The 6,596-nt window shown below is 47.0% G+C and overlaps 1 protein-coding gene across 1 annotated transcript in view; it reads left to right on the top strand.

Moving 5' to 3' along the window:
• NAA20 (N-alpha-acetyltransferase 20, NatB catalytic subunit) overlaps window positions 1-5,373 on the top strand; it is a 12,587-nt gene extending 7,214 nt beyond the window's left edge. The window contains exons 4-6 of the transcript XR_004841650.1: window positions 2,270-2,365; window positions 2,857-2,917; window positions 4,363-5,373. The gene's annotated coding sequence lies outside the window, so the exon portion shown is untranslated. The remainder of the gene's footprint in view (window positions 1-2,269; window positions 2,366-2,856; window positions 2,918-4,362) is intronic.
• The last annotated feature ends 1,223 nt before the right edge of the window (window positions 5,374-6,596 follow it).

Raw genomic sequence — 6,596 nt, 5'->3', positions numbered from 1 at the left:
CGGGCGCGGCCGGGAGCGGCAGCTGCGGTGAGTCCCGAGCCCTCGGGGCCCTGTCGCCCTCTCCTGCGGCCCAGGCCCTCCCTGCCCCGCTCCTGGCCCCCGCTCTCTCCCACGCTGCTGTGACTTTTTTTTTTCTGCTCCCCCGCACTTCTCCTGTTCTCTCTGTTCTTGTGTCCTGCTCCCTCTCCCTCTCCTTTTTCATCCTCTGTCCCGTTCCCTGTCCTTTCTCTCTCTCTGTGCGCCCTGTGCCCTGTCACTGCCCTTGTCCCTCCTTTCCTCTTCCTCTCCTTCTTTCCCCATCTCGCTATCCCTCTGTCTTGCTCACTGACCCCACATTTTCTTGCTCCATCTCTCTGCAGGGCTCCTCGTCCCTGTTGTCCTTGGTAACTACCTCTCGGACCTTGTCTTTCAACCTTTCTTTCTCTCTCTGCTCCTCAGTCTTTCTCCCCTGCCTTATTTTTCTCTCTACCCTTCTGTCCTGTTCCCCATTGCTGAATTAAATATGGGCAGAAGCGGCCCTGGGCTGGGAGCTGTCCTGGGGTTTGTTGGAGGGTTTTGGGCCTGGCTCCCCGCGGGGGTGCTTCAGCCTTAGGGGGCTTTGGGGCGTGGGCCCAGCAGTGCTGGTGATGCCAGAGAAATAAAGCCTAAAACAGCAGTAACAAAGCAATGCCCTGCCTGTGCTGCTGCTGCCTCACAGAGGCACGGGGCCAGGCCCTCCACAGTTCCCAAGCGTTCCCCAAAACTGCATGTGGGACCCTGGGGGTGCAGGGCTGTGGGGTGGCTACGCTCCCCCTAACCCCCCAGCATTGCATTTGGGGACTGCAAAGGGTGTCAGAAAGCAGACGGGGTGAGCTGGTTTGGAGACCAGAAATGGAGACCAAGTCTTCTGTTCCTGAGGCTTGAAGACAGGCTCATGTGGCTGATTTTGGGGCTCGGAAGCAGACTGAGTTGTGTGGCTTTGGGTTCAGAAACAGAGGTCAAGCCCTGCGTTTCTGGGACTTGGGAGGAGGCTCAGCAGCTGCATTTTTGGGCTTAGTAGTGAACAACTTGGCTACAAGTAGAATTTCTGAAGGAAGAACAACAGCAGGAAGCAAATAGCAGGTTTCCAGAAAATTTGTGTGTGTCAAACACATCAAAGTTTCATTGCCCAGTGTTGTTTGGCAATATGTTCCAAATGGCTATTTTTGGTAAACATAAATGTTCAGGAAATTCGGGGTTGTGTGTGGAAAAACGTGTTCCTCCGTCTGTGTCTCGCTACGTAAATAACATCAGTCACTAGTGTGTCCAGTGTGGTTCCCTGCTCCCAGTGTTGCTATAGTAATGTTGCAATATTTAGACCTAACAGATGGGTTTATAATAGAAAGAGAATGCCTATTTTCTGTAAGGGCTATGGATGCTGACCCTTTTCTCTCTCTGCTGCCTTCCTGTGCATGAGATGAAGCTGTTTTATTTTTCTCCCTTGTTCCTGATCCAAATATTTCTGAAGCTGTTGCTGCTGTGGGTTTGCAATTTGTGTTACTGCATTTTTGTAGAGTTCTAGTTACGGGTTATTTCCACTGTGGTGAAGTGTCAAGGTAGGGTTTTCAGTTTAAAGCTTCAGAAACTACGTTCACTGAAATCAGTGTAGGTGAAACTGATCTTGTGTGTGCAGCTGTGCTTGCAGGGATGCTCAGTGGCTCCTCAGCAGAACAACAAGGGCTGCGGGGACATCCGTAGGGTTGTGCTCTGGCTCGGAGAGCATTACGTGTTTTTGCTGTTGGAAGATGGAATAGAGCATATGCCTGTTAAATATAAGGACAGTCAAGAGCTGGGAGGAAACCTAAGCAGGTTTGGTGGCACAACTGCAGATTTAAAAGGTGTTGATTGTTAGGAGAAACGGCCTGAAAAAAATAATTTCTTTTTGCAGCGAGGCAGTTCACAAGGACAGATGTGTTGCTGTACTCTTTAACAAAAATATTCAACTTGGGATGTATAGGGTGAGGAAATCTTCGCTATATGTAGGCTTGAGAAAATGTGTGTGTAGGTATCTATGTCTGTCACCTGCGTGTATCTAGGAAAGTGAGTTCTAGAGAAACTAAAGCTGCCGGTGAGTCAAAAAAAAGGCATGGTTGCCTAAAAAATGCAAAAGCTCTAGTGGCCTATATCAACAACCATACCAGAGATGATGCAAATTACTTTTTCCTCCACTCAGTTGTAGTCTTCACAAAAAAAAGGAAGCTTTAGATTCCTACCCAGCTTTACGCTAGACCTTTTTTTCCTCTCTCAGCAGAATGTCAACTGCCACCATTTCACCGTGGTCACCCTTTCTTCTGCCATGGAAGTACAAGCCAGGTGGAAAGGATCCACAGTGGTCTGTGAGTACAAGGTACGTCTATGATGGGTGTCTGCATTTTTCCTTAAGGTACTTGTAGTATGGACTCTAAAGTGTAAGACTGTGCCAACTCTCCTTCTATAGTTTTTTCTATGGAATATTTTAACACAAATACTGACAATAAAATAAGTTCTGCTCTGGAGCATGTTACACCTAAGTAAAGCTTACTCCCCTCTGTTTATTTTCTGTTCCTGAAAGCATAATCTTCTGTTTCTGGGCACGTATTATTAAATGATACTGTGAAAACAATTTTGTACTAAAAGAAGCAAGGAACTGTTCGTAAGAGAGCAGATGTTCAGAAGAAACAGGCTTTGTTTTCGTGATAAAAACTTTATGCTTTTTCAGTTAGTAAGTTTTTTAAATAGCTTACAGTCATACTCAAAAACCTTACTGAGGTGCTACTACCTGTACTAAAAGCAATCAAGGCCAAAGAAGAGACGTCGACAAAACAGAACAAATTGGTGTTGCTTCTGCATGTTTTCCAGGCTTTCCCAAGAAATATTAGCAGCCATGTAACCAGCAACAGTGAGTCGTGATGTGGCTTTGGTGAGTTACTGCTTCAATAATGTCCTTTTTCCTTAACTTACAGTGTATAATTTTGGACTCCAGTCAGAAAGAGATTTTCCAGAATGGAAATCTTTCTCATTCAAAGAAATTGCATTTTATGAACTTCCCACCAGAGCGGATCTTCAGAGATTATGTACTTGGCAGTAGAAATCAGCAGCAACAGGACTTTTCACTCTTTTTTTAAAACCTCTTTTTTTTTTCGCTCTTTTTAAAAAAAAAAAAAAAGTCAATTTCCTCCCAAAGAGCCAAGCACAGCGCATCTTCCAAAAGCTGATGGCATCGCTGGTCTTTGGTTCTTAGTTGTAACAGTTGAGAGATCATAAAAACGTGTTCCTCTGCGTGCTTCAGTACAGCCAAAGCATCAGCAAATCTGCCAGTCCTTTTCGGTAGCTGTATGTATTGCAGCGCTGGGGATTCCCCCTCTCCCCCTGCCCCCCAAAAAGTAAAACCATATGGGGCATCTCTTATCTCATGAATTTTTCTGTCATAAATGAGACTTTAAAAAAAAAGTTAACATTGTATAATTTACAAACTGACTTGCATCATTGAAACTGTAACTGCCAAACAGCTGTAGCACGCAGTTTGTTAGGTGTGTTGAAGCAGTTAGGTGTTTGTTGTAAATGTTTAAAAAGAGAGGGAAGTGAACGTTACAGGGTTTTTTTTCCCCAATATTTTGACAGAGTGCTCTGAAGTCCTTTGTTTCTGTCTCACTTTCACTGGCGCGTTCCCTGGGCAGTTCAGTAGCATCTCTCTTGGGCAGCGCAGTCCCTTCTAACTGTGTGACCCCCAGGCAACTTGTAACGGTGCATTTTGGAGATAGATAGGTAGAGAATTTAATGGTATCAATTCACAGCTATGCAAGTTAAATGAATGCAAAAGGAAAATCGAATACTTTTATAGTATAAATGGATGTTTATAAACATATGCACACCTTTCTGGCATAAAGTGAATTACTGAAACTTGGTTTGTATTTTTCATTTTACTCTTTAAAGTTTTACACATCGCTTTCAGCTTATTGGCCAAGCAGCAGCACAAGGGCTGTGGCTGTTGTGGTGGATCTGTAAAGTGTAGATTCTGATTAGGGTACAGCCCAGTCCGGCAGGCTCACAGGGCGCCCCCTCGCAGGGTTGTCTCCCTGCAGCAGTGCCGTAAGGAAGGGATGAGGCGTTTTCCAGCACCAGCATGTTTACTTTTATGCTAAGAATGTGTTCAGAATCGTATCAGATAGTCTTAATACTGATTTTAAGCGTTGAAATCACTCTAGCTTTTAAAGGATGTGTTGTATTTCGAACTGAGCTGTTTACCTAGAATCCTCCCTTTAGCTCAACTCCTGCCCTATGCCTTACTTTGACTGAATTCCTCTACTTTCTTCTGTGATACTTTTTCAATATGCTGAAATATAATTTGGGATTTTTGGTTTTCAGATGTCTTGTTGTAAGCCTCTCGTGATGCTCAGCAGGTACCCCCAGCCCAGGTTTGCCTGCCGGTTGGTAAGCACACAGGCGGTAAAGGGCCAGCCCTGTCTCCGGCGGGCGCCCTGCAGGTGCGGTGAGGGCTGTCTGGGGAGGTGGGGGGGGCAACATTTGGTGCCCTGGGGAGCCCGTCCCCGGGTGGGAATGGAGGGGGAGCAGCTGGGAGCAGGGATGTGGCACCATCCTCTGTCACACACACCCTCTCTGTGGGGCAGCCACCACCCTGCAGGACCCGAGGGGGCTGCAACCTCTTTGGGGGGCTGGCTCCCATTTATTTTTCTAGCAGAGGCCCCCTTTTTGAGGAGGGTATGTACATATATAAATGGCATTATTAAAGTAATGAGCTGCCATTCGGGGCTGTTTCCCTCATTTTGTGCCTTTTTTTAGGGTGAATAAAAAGGGAGGAGTGTGTGTGGGGTGTGATGATGTCATTTGGGGCACCCAGCATCATGGGGGGGGGTGATGATGTGGCAGGGGAGCAGGTGAGTGTGGGATGGGGCGGTATTTCCACAGAGGTGCTGCACAAGGGGCTGGACCTGGAGGAGCTCGGGAGGTGTCGAGGGTTTTTTGGGGGTCCCTGAGGGAATCTTGGGGTCTGTGAACAGATTTGGGGGCTTAGTGAGGGGCTTTGAGGCTTTATGAGAGGTTTTGGGGGTCTGTAAGCAGGTTTTGGAGGACTCTTGAGGGGGTTTGGGGCTCCAGCGACCACTTGAAGGGGCAGAGAGAGAGGCCCTGCGGCAGTGAAGGTCTCCTGCAGTGAGTTGTGCATCCAGGCCTATCCCAGCTGTCCTGGTTTTCGATGGATTAGAGTTAAATTTTCTTCCTAGTAGCTGGCATAGTGCTGTGTTTTGGGTTTAGTATGAGAAGAATGTTGATGATAACACACTGATGGTTTAGTTGGTGCTAAGTAGTGCTTGCACCAGTCAAGGGATTTTTCAGCTTCCCCCGCTCTGCCAGCGAGAAGTTGGGAGGGGGCACAGCCAGGACAACTGACCCAAACTGGCCAAAGGCTTATTCCATACTGTATGATGTCATGCTCAGTATAGAAACTGGCTGGTGGGGGGGTGGCAACTGTTGCTCAGGAACATTCTATGATTCTATGAACTGGCTGGGCAGCAGTCAATGAGCGGTGAGCAATTGCATTGTGCATCACTTGATTACACTGATGGTTTAGTTGGTGCTAAGTAGTGCTTGCACCAGTCAAGGGATTTTTCAGCTTCCCACGCTCTGCCAGCGAGAAGTTGGGAGGGGGCACAGCCAGGACAACTGACCCAAACTGGCCAAAGGCTTATTCCATACTGTATGATGTCATGCTCAGTATAGAAACTGGCTGGTGGGGGGGTGGCAACTGTTGCTCAGGAACATTCTATGATTCTATGAACTGGCTGGGCAGCAGTCAATGAGCGGGGAGCAATTGCATTGTGCATCACTTGATTTTGTTATTTTCCCTTCCTTTTCTGTCCTATTAAACTGTCTTTGTCTCAACCCACAAATTCTACTTTTTTTTTTCTCTCTCTTTGATTTGCTCCTCCATCCCACGGGGGCGCGGGGGTGGTGCTCAGCTGCCTGTCAGGTTAAACCACACCAGTCCTTCTGGCAACCAACACGGGGCTCGAAGGGTTCTTGATAACAACAGAGCATGTTAAGGCAGATTTGTGATAAGCATTCAGTATATTGGTTTAACAGTCACTGCTCACAATGTTGATTTATTTGCTCTCAAAGTTGTCCTGCTTGTTCTCGGGAGCTGTGCTGCGTAACACCTCACCCGCTGCCTATGTTCCCTGTTGTGCTGTTATCGCCACTGGGACCTGGGGCAAGGTTGTAATTTTGCTGCACTGGGTAATGCTGGCTTATGAGATGATAAAATCATTGGTTGAGAGATTAATCTGGTATTTGTACCTGGCCTTGCCAACATCTCTGTACTCAGGAGCCACCTCTCAGAAATTACTAATCATTACGCTCTACTGTTTCTCCTTGGAAAACCAATCCAGGGGGGAGACAAGTGGGACACTTTCCCCTGCTCTTCCACCTTCCCCTTCTCTTCCAGGCTGGTTACATAATAGCTCTTGAGAATTTTGAATATCCTTAGGCCCCTATGCACAAGAAGTAGTACAAGTTCATCTAGTAAGGGATGAAGATGAACCAGGGCCATCACAAGAACAGGAGGAGAAAGAGGCAGAACCCAT

This window comes from Egretta garzetta, unplaced genomic scaffold, assembly GCF_000687185.1.
Source record: "Egretta garzetta isolate BGI_Z169 unplaced genomic scaffold, ASM68718v1 scaffold163, whole genome shotgun sequence".
Taxonomy (NCBI): domain Eukaryota; kingdom Metazoa; phylum Chordata; class Aves; order Pelecaniformes; family Ardeidae; genus Egretta; species Egretta garzetta.
Note: the sequence above shows the minus strand (reverse complement) of the source record. Positions and strands in the feature narration are given on the sequence as shown.